The following is a 19,102-nucleotide window of genomic DNA, read 5'->3' as shown; positions in this document are numbered from 1 at the left end:
GACCAAAGCCTCCCCACCAGAAATTACCAAAAACACATAATGAAAAGAAATATAACAAGTAACTGTAGAATATGTGGAGATCGACAAGAAACAATAAATCATATTATCTCTGGTTGCCCAGTCCTGGCTAAGAAGGAATATATCCACAGACACGACAGAGCTGGGACCTATATACACTGGAAGCTATGCCAACATTATGGAATAACAACAGAAAAAAGATGGTATAAACACACGCCAGAAAAGGTCACAGAAAACAAGAAAGCAACCATACTCTGGGATATGCCAATACACACAGATAGAGAAATTAAGGCAATTAGACCAGATATAGTTGTCAAAGATCATGAAGAAAAAAAATGCTCTCTAATTGATGTATCAATACCAGCAGATGACAACGTTTCTCTAAAAGAAATGGAAAAACTTTCAAAATACAAAGACCTGGAAATAGAGATAACTCGAATGTGGAATCTAAAAACAGAAACAATTCCTATCATAGTAGGTGCCTTAGGTATAAAAAAAAAATATTCAGACAAATACATAACAAAAATAGCAGGACTTACAAATATATATAACATACAGAAAATTGCACTACTGGGTACTGCACACATCCTACGCAAAACACTTTCAATACAGTAAACATAAGAGCACCACAACAAACCACAGCACATACCCAAGGCACACAGAGCTGCGCTCGGTAGTGAAGTGAAAGCACGTTATAAAAATAAAACTACTGAATAATAATAATAATAATAATAATAATAATAATAATAATAATAATAATAATAATAATAATAATAATAAAATAACCACCATAGGACTGCAAAAATACCTACTCCAGAAGCAAGGAAAATTAATACAAATAGCCACAAAACACGAGCAAAACAAAAAACTGTTTTCAGTATTTAAGGAAGCTGACAAATACAAACAAGAAATCAATCTACCTAACAAATACGAAGAAGAAGAAGAAGAAGAAGAAGAAGAAGAAGAAGAAGAAGAAGAAGAAGAAGAAGAAGAAGAAGAAGAAGAAGAAGAAGAAGAAGAAGAAAAAACAACAAAAGCTATAAAACAAATGAAATCCAAACTAAAACTAGAACAGCAACGGACCATGATAAAACGATGGCAAGAAAAGCCCCTACATGGTAAATACTGGGCTAAACTAAATGCAAAAGAAATAGACAGAGAAAAATCTCAGCAATGGTTGAGAAGCTCAGGACTCAAAGCAGAGACTGAAAGATTTTTAATTGCTGCACAAGACCAAAGCCTCCCCACCAGAAATTACCAAAAACATATAATGAAAAGAAACATAACAAGTAACTGTAGAATTTGTGGAGATGGACAAGAAACAATAAATCATATTATCTCTGGCTGCCGAATCCTGGCTAAGAAGGAATATATTCACAGACACGACAGACCTGGGACCTATATACACTGGAAGCTATGCCAACACTATGGAATAACAACAGAAAAAAGATGGTATAAACACACGCCAGAAAAGGTCACAGAAAACGAGAAAGCAACCATACTCTGGGATATGCCAATACACACAGATAGAGAAATTAAGGCAAATAGACCAGATATAGTTGTCAAAGATCATGAAGAAAAAAAATGCTTTCTAATTGATGTATCAATACCAGCAGATGACAACGTTTCTCTAAAAGAAATGGAAAAACTTTCAAAATACAAAGACCTGGAAATAGAGGTAACTCGAATGTGGAATCTAAAAACAGAAACAATTCCTATTATAGTAGGTGCCTTAGGTATAATAAAAAAATATAAAGACAAATACATAACAAAAACACCAGGACTTACAAATATATATAACATACAGAAAATTGCACTACTGGGCACAGCACACATCCTACGCAAAACACTTTCAATACAGTAACCATAAGAGCACCACAGCAAACCACAGCACATGCTCAAGGCGCACAGAGCTGCGCTCGGTAGTGAAGTGAAAGCACGTTATAAAAATAAAACTACTGAACAATAATAATAATAATAATAATAATAATAATAATGATAATAATGATAATAATGATGATGATGATGATGATAAGTAGAAGAAGAAGAAGAAGAAGAAGAAGAAGAAGAAGAAGAAGAAGAAGAAGAAGAAGAAGAAGAACCTTATACAACTAGAAAACTATTACTAAATAACATCGGACTACTGACATACCTATTTTAGAAGCCAGGAAACTAATACAAATATCCACAAAACACGAACAAAACAAAACACTGTTTCCAGTTTTTAAAGAATCTGACAAATACAAATAAAGAAGTCATAGCACCTAACAACTATAAAGAAAAAGAAGAATCAACATAAGCTGTAAAACAACCGAAATCCAAACTAAAACTGGAACAGCAACGTATCATGATAGAACGATGGCAAGAAAAGCTCCTTCATGGCAAATATTTGGTTAATCTAAATAGAGAAGAAATAGTCAAAGAAAAGTTTCAACAATAGCTGAGGAGCTCAGGACTCAAAGTAGAGACTAAAGAATTTTTGATTGCAGCACAAGATCAAAGACTTCCCACCAGAAATTACCAAAAATATGTAATGAAAAGAAATACAATAAATAACTTCAGAATATGTGGAGATGGAGAAGAAACAATAAATCATATTGTTTCTGGTTGCCCAGGAAGGAATATATGGCTAAGAAGGAATATATTTACAGACACGACAGAGTTGGGACCTATATATACAGGAAGCAATGCCAACACTATGGAATAACAACAGAAAAAAGAGGCTATAGGCACACGCCAGAAAACTACCGAGCAAGTGTCACTGTACATTGCTGCGATCCAGCCACGGAAAATGAGATCGAAACCGACGGCCCTGAGGACAGCCGCCAAGTATTGGTGGTCGATCCTATCCAAATTGATCAACGTCCCACCCATTCCATCTTTATTCCCCACCCTGTCTATGATGTGTCACATAAGGTTGAGGTTGTCATGGATGGGATCTGCTTGGGATAGCGCATGTTTGCGCATCACCAATCAGTTCCTCGACGACAAGCGCCAACTTCTTCGCTAGCATCGTGGCCCAAATTTTGATGTCTGCGTTTGGCAGTAATATGGACCAAAAATTTTCTAATTCATACACCTTGTTTCGGTCCTTTCTCAGTAGTACCACTAGTCTTTGACTCACGGAACTAGGGATTCTCCCGTTCTACCGGCAGTTGCGGTAGATATCTGCTAAGAGGTCAACAAACAAGTCTAGCATATAATAGTAAAGATCGTAGGGCAAACCATCCAAAACAGACGATTTGTCCCCCCGTTCAGACCATCATCGCATCCCATATTTCCGCGGCTGTTATCGGCATTTGGAGAGCTGTGGCGAGCCGTCGAAGTAGGCACTAAAGTCCATCCTGCGTTCTGGATTACCACTCGTCCCAAACAGTGGGGAGAAATGCAGCTGAAATACCACAATCATACGCTTGGGCTCAAGTATCGTGCGTCCACCAAATCGTGGTTTTGTTGCCACGTTGAGCCTCTGCTATTCGGGTCCATCGAGCGGCTGTAATTCCCTCGTTTCTTAGAGCACGTGCCTTAGCTCCGACAATGCATCCTTCGCGCTTTAGCGTTGAAGAATTGGCCAAGGACTAATCTTGCTGCCTGCGCGTCGGTTGCAATGCCTCTCCTAACCGCTCCTTTTATGTCCCTAACTAGCTTTCCTTCTATTTTATTTTTTTCTATCGCTAGTGCCTTGCTAAACCTAATCGATTCTATTGCCATTGCCCTTTTCAGGGCGCTCCATCATTTATTGTTAAGTATTGGCCCCGTTAATGCTCGCTTAACTAACTCACTAATCTGGCCCATGTAAGCTTGGCACGCCGTGACTAACGCGTTCAGCTTCCAGTAATCGGGTCCCTGCCTACATAGTGTATCTAAGTTGACCGTACAACTCACAAATTTGTGGTCTGTGTGGGTGACGATTTTGAAAAGTGGACGACTTATACTATTACTGACCCGCTGCGGTTAGACCAGGTCCACACTGGCGCATGCGGGAAATGCAGCAGGTACCTGTTAGACAGTTGAAAAGGTCTGTGCAGATTTGCGAGGCTTTTTCACCCACTTCCTCTATCCGTTAGTCACCCACAGTCCAAACGTGGCTCTAAGATCGCGTTCTTGTGCCCATAAGCACTCAAAGATGAGACGTTCCCAGGAAAACTTCAAGGCGTCTGAAAAAGTCCGGCCGCCCTGCTCCTGTCGGAGCATTGACAGCCACCAGCCTAAGGACCGCCCCCCTGTCACTACTGCTCACATCCAGAACCACCAACTTACTTTCTGGGTCCAGGAAAATAGTCTTTATCTCGTGACCCAAGTCTCTCGGAACAACACAGCAGTTCCACCTCCCATTCTCGGCTGACATGAAGTCAAATAGATCTCGTATCCACCGAAAATGGGCATAAATGCCCGTCAGTCGGAGAGCCTGGTTTCACTGATGACCACCACATCGACATTTAGTGATCTGAGGTCGTTGAGTAGATGACCCTGTTTCCAAGGCGATCCCAGATCACGTGATTTGACATTGCCTGTCGTAAGCGAAGCCATGTAGGATGGAAGTATAGAAACAGAAAAAGCTACTTACTGCGATTTTGTTGGTGAGGTGGGGATGGTTATTCCATTCCCATGGTTATTTGTGGTTGTTTCCACGAGCAGTTCGTTGTACAGTCTTTTGTTTATATCTTTCCTGAAGGCACCACAACTCCTTCAAGATATTTTGCTCTTACTTTGGTGTATACGTTTTGTGATGATAGCAGGAATTTTATGTGTGGCGCTGTGATGTTTGATGGTGTGATGGAATCGGTGTCTGTGATGTCTGTATGGTTATATATGTGTGCCATTAATTCTTTATTGTTTGTGTTTATTGCTGTGTAGTTGATGATTGTGTGTTGCTGGTGTTGGGGTGTGCGGGCTGCGAGTTGTGTTTGTGAAGTTGGACGCCGCTGTTATTGTTGGCGGTGCTGGTGTGGTTGTTGATGGTTAAGGTGTTTGTGTTTTTGCTTTGTTGTGTCTCCCCGCTGTCATCATACCTGTCAGACGTTTGTGTTTTAGTTGCTGAATTCTTTTTCCTTTTTCTTTTAGATCTGGCAACTTCTTGCCATTTAGGCTCTTCTTACCCCCACTCCATTCAGGACATGCCTGAGTAATCGGGGAAGGGTAGAGGCAAATCTTGTGGGGCTTTTTGGTTGTGCTTTGTTGGTACGGTTGTTGTTGTTTTAAGGGATACTGATGCTGTTGCTGTTTGGTGTGTCGAAAACATTGATGTTAGTGAGTTATTTTGTTTGCCGTTGTTGCTTCCACTATTGTTTTTTTGCTGTTGTTGTTGCTGTTGTTGCAACTGCTGTTGCTGCTGCTGTCGTTGCTGCTGTGATTGGTGTTGCTGCTACTGTTGCTGCTGCTTTCGCTGCTCCAGTGGCCATGTGCCTCTACTGGTACTGTAGCTGTTGCTTTTGTTGCTGTTGCTGCTGTGTTGGAGGTATCTGCAGCAGGTTTCAGGCATTTTCGACCTGAGCCTGCGTGGCTCTTTCTATCATGTGCGTTTTCAATAATTTACATCTGTATATTATTGTTCTCCACCGTGTCTCTTCTTGTACATCTCGTGTGTTCAGGTGGACTGCCAGTTCTGTTAGATGCATTTTTGCTCTAACCAAGTCCGTTTTTAGCAATTCTGTTCTGCGACACATTTCAGCAAATTCACTTGCTTAGAAGAATCAAACGACCTTGTTGCTTTAATTATTCTTTCTCCTTCTTTGTTTGACGTGGTTGTGGCGGCGGTGGCTAAATCTGCAGGTGTTCCACGTGAAAGAATTCTTGTGTCTTTCTTTTTACTTTCCTTCTTATTTCTGTTACTCTGCTTGGTCCTCGTGGTGGCAGTGGTGGTAGCGGTGTGAGTGTTCTCCTCCTCTCCATCCTTCATGCCTCCGTCAGAGTTCATGGTATTGTTGTTGGTGCTGTTATTGTTATTGGTGGTGGTGTTGTTGTTGCTGCTGTTGCATTCTTCTTCTCCTTCTCAACCAAATTAGGTAGTAGAGGGAAAGAAATTTCGAAAGCACTGTTACAATAATTTTCAACACTCACGATTTCCGTGACCATATTGTATATTCTATTTAGATTTCTTTTAAAATCTATGAAATTTTGAGTTATTAAAACTGAAAATTCGCCTTTAAAGGCCGAATTTTTTGCCACCACAGTTAGCCCTGCTTGTGGCGAGCTGGGTTACAAAGACAATAGTTCAACAGAATTTGAAAAACAAAACGTAAAACAACAAATTTGAAGAAACTTTACCAGACCTCCGAACAGAGGACATCAGTTCCAGACACAAATCATAATAATAATAATTAATTCGTTTTATTGGCCACAAGGGCTAATATCAATTAAAGACATATAAGGACAAAGACAGGACGAAGGTTACAAAAGGTTTTGTCCGAAAAGGTAGGAAAGTTCGTCTAAACAGAGGAAGAAAACGGAGAAAGATATAATAAATAAATAGATAAATAAATAGATAAATAAATAAGTAGAACTCCCAAAGGGGGAGGCGCTTCGAAAAAGGAAAGGTTACACGTGGAAAAACCCATAAAACCACGGGAGCCTGGTCAGAAAAAATAAGAAAGGGGTATAGAGCCCTTTCTCCTTTTACATTACCTTTTTTTTTTTCTGCAGGTGTAGAAGGTGGTTTTTGTAGAGAATAATTATATCTCATTTTATTTATTTTATTAACATACATCTTATTGTGAAAACATTGGTTAGAGTATTATTGTTGTCTGTACCACTATACTGTTACTCTATTCAGACTAAAAGTAAAAAACCTATTTGACCCATATACCTAGGGCTGTAATTCCTCAACATTAATTCCTCAACATTAATTCCTCAACACTTTGATAGTAGTAAAATGACCTGATGCTACTATGACCAGTGAAACCTTTAGATTCTAATACATTTTATAGCCTTGTCCATGCATACTGCTTACACCTTCCTTCCCTCTCTTTAGAAGTAATTGTCCCTTTGCTATCACCACTAGATAAGAAACAATAAAATCTGAGACAGTTAAAACTTTTGTCTAGAATCAATTACTAGCCTGATAGACTCGGCTATGTCAAGATGGACTTATGTATTCTTCCTCACATTTGGATTTTTATGTATTCTCTCTCCCACTTGGATTTGAAATGTTGCCACATTTATAATATGTCTTTTCTACAGTAATTTTTCTGCATTTTTCGTGCAGCTGAAGATTGCTCTTCATATTGCATTTAAGGTAATGCTCGCATTACTTAAATAAATTGAAGTAGCATGAAACGTGCGTACTACAATCACCTTTGAAATCCGTGTTGCTTATTTTTTGATTTTGATCACCTATCCCTTTTGGGATGCGATATTCAGGTGCCTACACATAAGTACCATATTCAACTTTGAATCTATATCTAAACCGTCTATATATATATATATATATATATATATATATATATATATGCGTATAAGAAGGGATGACCACTCGGTGGACATACAATATGCTAGAAAGAGGTCATCAATGACCCAACCACAAAAGAAAAATCATGTTCTCCAGAAAAAATTCAGCAAAATACTAGAGCTTAGGCGGGCAGGACAAAATGAAAAATATATAAAAAATAAAGAATTAATTATGTACCGGTTTCGCCATCAACCCTTTTACCTACGTAAAATCATCCGTGGGTCATCAGCACAATCGTTCTAAAATCAATATAATTTGCAGAACTATACACGAATTGTCTTCATAAAATTTGACGTGCGTACAGTTCTACCGATTACATTGGGGTTATTTTCAAAATGTCTCAGCTCTGGCGCGCTAAATTCCGGAAACAGTTCTGCAGATTATAATTCACTGCAGTATATGTTGCCGGCTAGAGAACATAATTATTTAAATTTCGATAGGGTCGACTACCAATACTTAGCGCCCGTTCTCACAGTGACCACTTTTCTGTTGCTGGACTGCTGCACTGTACAGTAACATTTGCTCGGTAGTTCGGGGGAGTAACTACCTATCGGAACCATTCAACATCATGCGTTCGGTCCGTCAAGGATGTCCCCTCTCGAGTCATCTGTATGTGATTACTCTTGAGCCATAACTGCAGAAATTGGAGGCGTTGACAGGCATCCCGCAGAAACTAGGATGTGGGAGAACCATATCAGCACACTTAGACGACGTCACCGAGATCGTGTCGAAGAGCAGACACATAAAAGAGCAGGCACTGCTCTAAAAGAATACGAGGCGGTGACAGGAGCAAAAATTAACCAAGAAATGTCGGTGGGCCTGCAGTTCGGCACCTGGAGAAGCAAGTCATGCCGTCGAATAACGTTGGGGAACACTGGACGGAGGTTCCGGTTAAATTGCTCAGGGTCTGGTTTGGTTAAGATTTCGGAGAACTGGGACGAGGTGACAAGCAGGGTAACCAATTTCACCTGAAATGGGCTTAGAGAAAACTATGCTGGAAGGTCGAGCAGAGGTGGCAAATACATACGTCACCTCCGTCATATATTATCGTCGCACTGTCATGCCCTGTGTGTGTTGGCTCTGGAGCTACTACTGCGAAAATTGGAGACGTGGAGAGGCATTCCACGCCAACCAGCATTTACGAGTATTCCAGTGGATGTACTTCCCTAGTCTGTCATGTCTTATGAGATACTCGTTTACAGTGAGGACTGGGCAGCAAGAAAAAATGATGTCTCTGAATTTTCCGCAAATTCTGTACGTGGGGTCAGATCCATCTTTAAAGACGTTTGCATGGTACTCTCTGGTAGGTAAACTCTGATTTTGTGCTGCAATAACAAAACCTTCTGTTCCCCCTTTCAGACCTGTCCCTTGTAGCCATTGGTGTGTTAGATTTTGACCAATATCTGACTTTGACAGGCGGTTAGGGTATTTTCCATGCAGGAGTTTACCTTTCCAGTTGTCTTGAATATTATTCATGCAAGCCTTCTTTGCTTTTTGTTTGATGCTTTTTGCATCAAGGATAGGTTTGTCACTATTTGGATCTCGATGACCTATCTGATTGTTAATTTCTAAATCAGGAGAAGCAACGGTAGGTCTATCAATATTTGGGTGTCTTTGATCATTCTTTTAAGAGACTTTTTAAATTTCTGGCTAAATTTCATGACTGAAGCTTGCTTGGAATCTTCATGCTTCAGTGCAGTTCGTAAGCGCATATAACTTGTATTAAGATACGTTTCAAGGCCTATTATTTCTGATTTCAATAAAAGGCCTCTTCCACCTATTTTTCTTGGGAGATAAATCATGTCTACATCTGATTTTGGATGGTGCATTCGGTACATCGTAAAGATTTTACGGATCTTTCCATCCATATTCTGCATGTCAGTGGGACTCCACCTAATGATACCGAAGCTATATGTATGGCTAAAGAATTGATCGCATTAATACTGTTAACAGCATTTAATTCTGAGTTTAGGACCATTCGTACACTTAGGTAGCATTCCTTGCGGATTTTTTCTTTCACTTTATAGTGCTGGATACCATCACATTCATTGGTTCTCAGGTATTTGTATACTTCAGATTGGTCTAGGTTTCAAATAGCTGTGGTAGTATCAAGTTCTATGTTTTCTGTTTTTATGAACTGTCCTGCCTTGAAAGTAGCCTTTACACATTTATCAAGTCCGAATTCCAGACCTATATCAGGACTGAATTCTTTGACAATATTCAGGAGCTCTTCTAATTCTTTGTCGTTTTTGGCAAACAGCTTTTGATCATCCATATAGAGTAGATGATTAATTTTCTGGTCAAAGATTTTATACCCTCTCTTGGCATTATTCAGTTGCGTGGATAATGGGAACAGAGCGAGGTGGAATAGTAATGGTGTTAATGAGTTACCTTGAAAGATACCACAGGCGATAATGATATCTTGATATCCTACTATATGGTTTAAAATGAAGGTGGTTCTCCACGAATTCATGAATACTTTTAAAAAGTTCAAAATTGTTGGAGTTATCTTGTAAATTTCCAGGGCCTTGATGATCCATGCATGGGGGATTCTGCCAAAGTCTTCTTGTAATCTGTCTAAGCGGGGTTAAGGTTTCTGCGTTTGAATTTACAATATTGAGTGACCATTTTATCAATCAGTAATTGGTCCTTACATCCATATGAACTCCTTTTACATCCTTTTTGTTCCACTGGGAATAACTGCCTATTGTCCAAGAATTCATATGCTCTATTCGCTATTATAGATGTCGATAGATTATATATGGTGGTGAGGCATGTTATGGGTCAGTATTTGGATGGGGTAGTAGTTTCTTCTGCTTTTGGTAAGAGATATGTAATCCCATCTGTAAGTTACTTTCACAGGGTTGGACATGAATTTATTAAGTACTACGGCTATGTTGTGGCGGGTGCTTATTAAAGAGTTTAGCCAAAAGTTTGGAATCTTATCTGTACCTGGGGATTTCCATTTGTTTCACTTTTCGAGCGCCGCTTTCACTTCTTCAGTTGTTATATCCTGTCGTTCTTCAGGTCGGCATTGGCCTCATCTGACCCAATGTGCATTCTGATTAAACTCCTTTGTATTACACCAAATGTTTTTCAAAAAAAATCACTTATATGTTGTAGCGATTATGAGGTTGCGCAATTACCAGTGTTTTTATTGCGACAACATCACTAGATATATCATGGATTAGGACATTGGGAGATTCCAACCGCTTCTTTTCATTATTATTATTAACATCACTGATATTATTATTTTCATTTTTTACTATTTGTCATTGTTAATATTTCCTCTGATCCGACATGAGTTTTGGCGAATTGTCATTAACACTTCCGGGTCTTGTTTGTTAGACAATTTGAAAGAACAGCACTTCCATAATTATAAACAAATAAATGATATTATCGTTATTATCGTTATTATTATTATTATTATTATTATTATTATTATTATTATTATTAGTAGTAGTAGTAGTAGTAGTAGTAGTAGTAGTAGTAGTAGTAGTAGTAGTAGTTGCAGCAACAGCAGCAGCAGTAGCAGTAGTAGCAGCAGCAGCAGCACTAGCAACAACAGCAGCAGTATTATTATTATTATTATTATTATTATTATTATTAGTAGTAGTAGTAGTAGTAGTATCATTCAGTAGTCTTATTTTTATTACGTGCTTTTTACTGCACTACCGAGCGCAGCTCTGCGTGCCTTGGGTATGTGCTGCAGTTTGTTGTGATGCTCTTATTGTTACTGTATTGAAAGTGATTTACGTAGGATGTGTGTGGTGCCTAGTACAGCTATTTTCTGAATGTTATATATATGTTAACCCTGGTGTTTCTGCTATGTATTTGTCTGAAATTTTTTTGTCATACCTAAGGCGCCTATTGTGATAGGAATTGTTTCTGTTTTTAGACTCCGCTTTCGAGTTACCTCTATTTCCAGGACTTTGTATTTTGAAAGTTTCTCCATTTCTTTTAGAGAAACGTCGTCATCTGTAGGTATTGATACATCGATTAGAAACCATTTTTTCTTCATGATTTCTGACAACTATATCCGGCATGTTGGCCTAAATTTCTCTATCTGTGTGTATTGGCAAATCCCATTGTTTGATTGCTTTCTCATTTTCTGTGACCTTTTCTGGCGTATGCCTATACAATCTTTTTTCTGTTGTCAATTCCATAGTGATGATATAGCTTCCAGTGTATCTAGATCCCAACTCTATCGTGTCTGTGAGTATATTCCTTCTTAGCCAGGACTGGGCAGCCAGAGACAATATGGTTTATTGTCTCATCTCCACATATTCTGCAATTATTTGCTGTTTCTTTTCATTATATGTTGTTGTTGTTGTTGTTGTTGTTATTATTATTATTATCATTATTATCATTATTGCACCTCGAGTGCCGCCAAGCTCTCACCGCCCTCAGTCAGGCGGGCAGTGCGATCGGTAGTAGCTCCACTTTAGCGTTCTATAGAGGGTTAGTGGGAGAAAAGTGCGACGACGTTCTCGGGGAAACTCTAGGCGTCGAGGATAATCAGCTAAGCAGTCTGTTCAGGAGAACTTTCGGGCCGGGGCCCATGGATGATTTCCAAAGGTCCCTCGCTTGGCAGTCTATATCGAACAGCTACTGTCACGTGTAGGACGGATCCCGCTATCAGCTGGATCCATCGTGAGAATTGACCCGCCGACCTCCTTTAACTAGGAGGACAAGGCAATTTTCCTATGCCTATTTAGGTACTATCTTGTGTATATTCCACTGATGAAGCAAAGCATTTCTTATGCATAGCTAGAAATCCGGATTTGGAATTATCCAATAATTTTTTGCTAGTTTATTTTGTCTCATTGTCGTCTTCTCTCATGGTACTGTATGAATATTTGACTCACTGACTCACCTGCCATTTCTCTCCATTTTCTCTCACCCTTTGGGCTCCCCTACCAAAAGTTCTAGCATTCATCTCTCTCATTACACCATCCATATGTAGATTGAACAGCCCACCTTCACTATTGAAATCTTGAAATGAAACTGAATAATGACATACATAGATACATAATATATGTGTGTGTGTGTATGTACACTATATGTGTATATATATGCGTGTGTTTGTATGTAGATATATACATATATACAGAGATACATATGTATATGCTAAATAATTCCTATTCTTACTGTGAAATGAAATACAGCAGGAAATATGCGAGTATCGAACTATTGCTGTGGAAAACTCATCAGATAAAAACATGTCATAACATCGAGGATTATGTAGCTGAGAACTTCGCGTGGATAATTGGATTGGAGAATTTGACAGCAGTTAATATTATGTTTGCACCACCAGAATGTGAAACCTGAAGCTGAAGTAAACAAACATGTATTTGAAGTGTAAGGAAAGATGGAATAAGCTGCAAGTTCTTAGCGGTGAGACGCAAGTATTCCCAAAATGCTATAGTAAACATGTTGAAGCCTGTCAGGGTTCCTTAACACGATCACCTATATAGAAGAGTATTAAACCATGATGTAGTTTCCTTAATAGCTATGAGCTATATTCCGTTTAGCTTCACATCGAATAATGTTTGACAGAGTTTAACGAGGATTAACAAATCTGAAGAAATGCGATGTGGGGAGCCGATGGGCGGTTGACGTGTATGAACCAAGTTTCATAATATAATTAAACATAAAAATAGTTCGTTATCTCAAATATTGAAGTTGTAATACTGTGCTGCTACGTGTACATATATACATACATACCTACACACATACATACACACATGCACGCGCATACACACTCGCATACGCATACACACACGCATGTATAAAATTATACACGAACACGATATAGAAAAACAGTAATTGGACAATTATTGGAACTGCAATTAGCTGTCCGGCTGAATAAAACTTTATTTGCAAACACACACACACACACACACACACACACACGTGTCAAATTCTAGCAGGAAGCATTTTTCAAAGCAAGAAATCTCGAGGATGCCCACTGAACTGCGTTAAGTGCTGGATAATATACAATGTGGATTAAGGGAAGAGAGCAAAAAAAAAAAAAAAATGTGGTAAGTAGCTTGCTTACCAATCACATGGTTCCGGGTTCATTCCCACTGCGTGGCACCTTGGGCAACTGTCTTCTACTTTAGCCTCGGGCCGACCAAAGCCTTGTGAGTGGATTTGGTAGACGGAAACTGAAAGAAGCCCGTCGTATATATGTATATGTATGTATGTATGTATGTATGCATGTATGTATGTATGTATATATGTATGTTTGTGTGTCTATGTTTGTGTGTCTATGTTTGTCCCCCAGCATCGCTTGACAACCGACGGTGGTGTGTTTACGTCCCCGTAACTTAGCGGTTCGGCAAAAAAGACCGATAGAATAAGTACTAGGCTTCCAAAGAATAAGTCCTGGGGTCGATTTGCTCGACTAAAGGTGGTGCTCCAGCATGGCCACAGTCAAAGACTGAAACAAGTAAAAGAGTAAAAGAGTAAAAGAGAGTCTGTTTGAATAGTTAGCCACTTTCATATGTAAATTGAATGAGCAAGTAGTTGAGTTGATTTCTCAAAGCCGACGAGGCGCAATGACCCAGTGGTTAGGTCAGCGGATTCGCGGTCATAGGATCACGGTTTCGATTCCCAAACCGGGCGTTGTGAGTGTTTATTGAGCGAAAACACCTAAAGCTCCACGAGACTCCGGCAGGGGATGGTGGTGAACCCTGCTGTACTCTTTCACCACAACTTTCTCTCACTCCTACTTCCTGTTTCTGTTGTGCCTGTAATTCAAAGGGTCAGCCTTGTCACACTGTGTCACGCTGAATATCCCCGAGAACTACGTTAAGGGTACACGTGTCTGTGGAGTGCTCAGCCACTTGCACGTTAATTTCACGAGCAGGCTGTTCCGTTGATCCGATCAGCTGGAACCCTCGACGTCGTAAGCGACGGAGTGCCAACAACAATATATATATATATATATATATTGGAAGGTTTGGAGGTGATGAACAGGAATTATATATTAGAAAAAATAATAAGGTACTCAGATATCTGGATGGTTGTACATTTACAGATTTTTATTAATAGGTCACATGTTTTATCAATATTACACCTATTCTTGCACCTATTCTTGTAGGTTTTTGAGATATGATTTCACTTCAGAGGATTTGTCTCTTTTTATAGTATCATTGAATGTGTAGGGGTGGAGAGAGATATGTAGGATACTAAAAGAGGGTGAGGAATGGGGGGAAGTGAGAGAGTGTATGTGAGTGTTTTTGTGCTGGTGTGTGTGTGTGTGTGTGTGAGTGTTTTTGTGCTGGTGTGTGTGTGTGTGTGTGTGTTTGTGTGTGCGTGTGCGCATTCGTGTGTGTGTGCCTGTGTATCTGAAAGGAGTGTCAATGGGAAAGTGAAGGAAAGGTGAAAGAACAAAGAAGAAAATTGTGTTTACAGCTGGTCAGTTCTTTCAATGACAAGTTTATTCTTGACCTTTAAAAATGGCAAAACCAGGTGGCTATTTAAGGTGGGGCATTGTTTGGAAGAAAGTTGTTTTTCAAAGAGCTGCCATCATTGTCTAGTAGGAGAGAGTGTGGGTGTGTTTTTGTGTGTGTGCGTGCATGCGTGTGTGTGTGCCTGTGTATCTGAAAGGAGTTTCAATGGAAAAGAGAAGGAAAGAAAGAAGGAAGGAAAGAAGAAGAAGGAATTGTGTTTACATTTATACAGTTGGTTAGTTCAAAAAAGGAAGAAGACAAATATGAAAACCAAGTTAACCAGGTCCAATTCTAGTTGGCACAAAAATGTCCCACTATCTGGGTTTCTTGCCATTTTTAGGCTCTGTTGTTCCAAAGTTGAATTTAAGATTAAGAATAATGAAATATTCTGATGAATCAATGAGTGAGGTATCTAAATATTAGTAAGTTCATTTTGTCATAGGCATGGATCAAAAATGAATATAAAATTTAGCATTTCTGTAGTCATTTACCAATATAAATGGGCAAATGGTGCCATTGTTTTAGATGCTGAAATAACAAGTTCTAAAATAGATTTGGATTCACTTTTAGGATCAAATCCGTTATGGAATAAAAATACAAATAAATATAATTACAAAGATAGAGAAAGTATATGTAAAAGTATGATAATACAAAGATAGTGAAGTATGTGAAAGGATGAAAATTGTTGGCGAAATATAAAAAAAAATGACAGTTTACTCTACAAATTTGGTCCTTCATCCAGTACAAATCATTACATAAATAGTGATATTTCACCAGGCAAGGCTACACACACACACACACACACACACGCATATATATATATATATATATATATACACGTATACATATACATACATATATGCATATATATACACACACACACACACACACACACACACACACACACACACACACACACACACACACACACACACACACACACATATATATATATATATATATATATATATTCAAGAAGAATAAAGATAAGGAACAATTCTTTACAAAAAAGAAGATATTAGAATGGGTAATAATGTACAAGGGAAAGTGTCTTGTGGAGGAGCTCAATGAAACAGATATGCATACAATTTCTTGTACATTGTGAGGACGTTATTTTACAGACTAAGTTAATAGTTCTAGATGGGTTGTGATTTTCATGTTTTCAGCCATTCAGTTTCGGTGAGAATTTTGTTATGAAGTATTTTACCATATTTTTCCTGAAGGAGGTGTCGTTCCTTGGGCATTTATAGAAGGGAAAGATCTTTAATTTTCCTTCTCCACATGCTTCTAAGTGTTCACTCAGTGGAATCTTTCGTAGTTTCTCTGTCAGATATGTCGGTATTTCTGTAATGTTGTCACTTTTTCTGTAATGATTTGTACTGGATGAAGGACCAAATTTGTAAAGTAAACTGTAATTTTTTTTTATATTTCACCAACAATTGGCCTTTGGGGTCTGAATGAGAGTTCGATTGAAGATAGTCAATGAGTCAATGTTTACAATTGGACGTTAGCCTTCGATTGGTCCAGAAAGGTCACGCGGTATAGCAGTATGATGTTGGTATTTTAGCGACAACTACTTGGAAAATACTGCATGGTGAACAGGAAATCGACCGCGTGGTGAACAGGAAATCAACCGCGTGGAGGACAGAAAATCGGCCGTGTGGTTGGGGGAAGTAAGCAGGGCGGTACACGTGTACATATGTACATGTATATGCCCATATATCTGTGCATATGCATCTGTACTTATACGAGTGTGTACGTGTGTGTAGATGTGCATTTACACACACACACACGAAGGCAGCCATGTACATACACATGCGCACACATACGAACACGCACACAGACACACACACACACGAGTGCACACCTTTATCTCTATGTACATATGCACACGCGTGCGCACATACAAATGTGCACATATACATACAATCACACGCACGGGTATATATGGACGTGTACGCACGCCCATGTACATCTGCACACACACATCCATGCGCATGCCTACGGTGAACAGATGCATATGCGCACTCACGTACAAGTGCGCGCGCACATATGCCTGTGTGGTCATGCGCAAGGAGTGATTTACAAGGGGTGAGATTGCTGGTTGACAGGCATTGATAAGTATTGGGGATTGGTGATTTTCGGTGTTGTTCATGGGGGTTAATTTGTGATGGTGACCTTGACGCAGGCGGTACTAGGGATGGCTGGTACTAAGGAGATATATCCGGGTTGCCGGCGGCCAGTGACTTGAAATTTACCAGAAGGGTGTACGATACCTCATATTTCTTGTCGATAGATACTGCAGGTTGGTAAATAATATGCTGTATTTTGCGGAGACACAGCTGGCAATTAGGGGCACCAGGTTAATATGGTGGAGCCCTGTCGACAATAGTCCACTCGATGCTGGGTGTTTTGTCTCGGAGGTTACGAAGTCTACAGAGAAAGCGCGACAGGGAAGTGGACTTCTCTCTGTCCATAGGTCTAAATGAATGCAAATTCTGGGAGTATCTTCCCTTCAAATCACTGACTGTCATGTCCATATAGTACCTAGTAATGCCATCAGATGGTGTAAGGGTGGCTCCGTATAGTAAAGACCTTGAGAGGCAGGATCCTCCTAGAGGCAGCATCCTCCTAGAGGCAGGATCCTCCTAGAGGCAGGATCCTCCTAGAGGCAGGATCCTCCTAGAGGCAGAATCTTCCTTGAGGGCAGGTGGTAGGTTTCAACAGTTGCAGATTGGGGTTGGGGTTGTGTGGGCACATCTTTACGTCTGTTGATGCATGTAGTGTTAGATGCGATGTTGTCTAAGCAGGAGTAGTTTACCTTGACATTATGGGGTTGAAGAGTTTGTAGTACTTATGGCCTCTGAGGAAGGGGGATGTGTTTGAGCTCTTGTGGATATATACAGTTTCTTCATTAGGCTTGCTGTAAGGGTAGTATTTGACCGTGTTCAGGTCTAAGGTTACGTCCAAGAAATCGACTGTAATCAGGTTGGTAGTGACCGTTATGAACAGGCCGAAATCTTTAAATATTTTTTATCAAGCCCTTCTTGATGTTGATCAGGGTCTGTCCATTCATATGGATTGAGATAGTCTGGCCATCGTACCTATAGAGGGCTGACCTATTTGGATGGGTAGGTCTCTTGAGGGTATCCAAGATATATAACCCGACGAGTCGGTGACTTAAGCCCCCTCAAAATTCTCCAAAGAGACATCAAATAATGGATCGCCTTCTTTCTTCACCTAGAAGGAATCGTCGTGGGCCAAAAATTCGACTTTCTGGCATTCATGATGATTCTGATATCAAGATAACTAATGCTGGTAAATTGTCCAGCAAAAGCTAGGGCCTTCAGGAGGAGGGGCCTAGATATGGAAGTGTAGAAATCAACAATGTCGAAGTGGGTGAATTTTCGGGCTGATTTATTCTCGATACCGCAGAACCAGTCTATCATAGCTGCGCTGGAGTTCTATTGAGTCAACCCTGTATCCCTTCTGATATCAGATTTGATAGTATCAAGAATACACTTGCTGATGATACCTATTTCGCTTTTGGAGAGGTTGATAAGCCTGCATTCGAGATTGGAATTGAAATTGGCTTATGGTCCTTAAGTGTAATACGGTGGGGAGTCGCGTGGCGAGACGGTCCATATAATCCTTTATCTTAAGGCAGGTAGCTAGCTCCTTTGCTTCTGTGTTTATGTGGAATTACGGGTGTTTTCGTATGTTTTGGTGATGGCGCTTGTGAGGAGTCTTGAATGTGTGGAAATGTGTGTTTTATAAATATTTATTTATTGTTTGCGAGGGTGTGTAGATTGGGAGATTGTTTAATACTGGTCATATAGTCATTTAATGATGCCAAGATCTTACCTTCTTTACAATGTTCCATAAGTCAGTCTCGAAGACATACGGTTGGAACTCAGAGTACCAACGAGTTTGCATCAAACTGTTTTGACATATATATATATATATATATATATATATATATATATATATATATATATATATATATACATGCCCTTCGCATCTTCAATTACTTTTCCTTCACTCCCGGTCTCTCACACCTCCTCTTCATCTTGGACATCAAATCCCTATACACGATGATTCCCTACAACGACGGCCTCTTAGCCCTCCAATACTTCCTCGACCGTCACCCTGACCCCACACCCAGCACCTCCACCCT

This window comes from Octopus bimaculoides, chromosome 10, assembly GCF_046866305.1.
Source record: "Octopus bimaculoides isolate indiv1 chromosome 10, ASM4686630v1, whole genome shotgun sequence".
NCBI lineage: Eukaryota > Metazoa > Mollusca > Cephalopoda > Octopoda > Octopodidae > Octopus > Octopus bimaculoides.
This window is presented reverse-complemented; position numbering follows the sequence as displayed.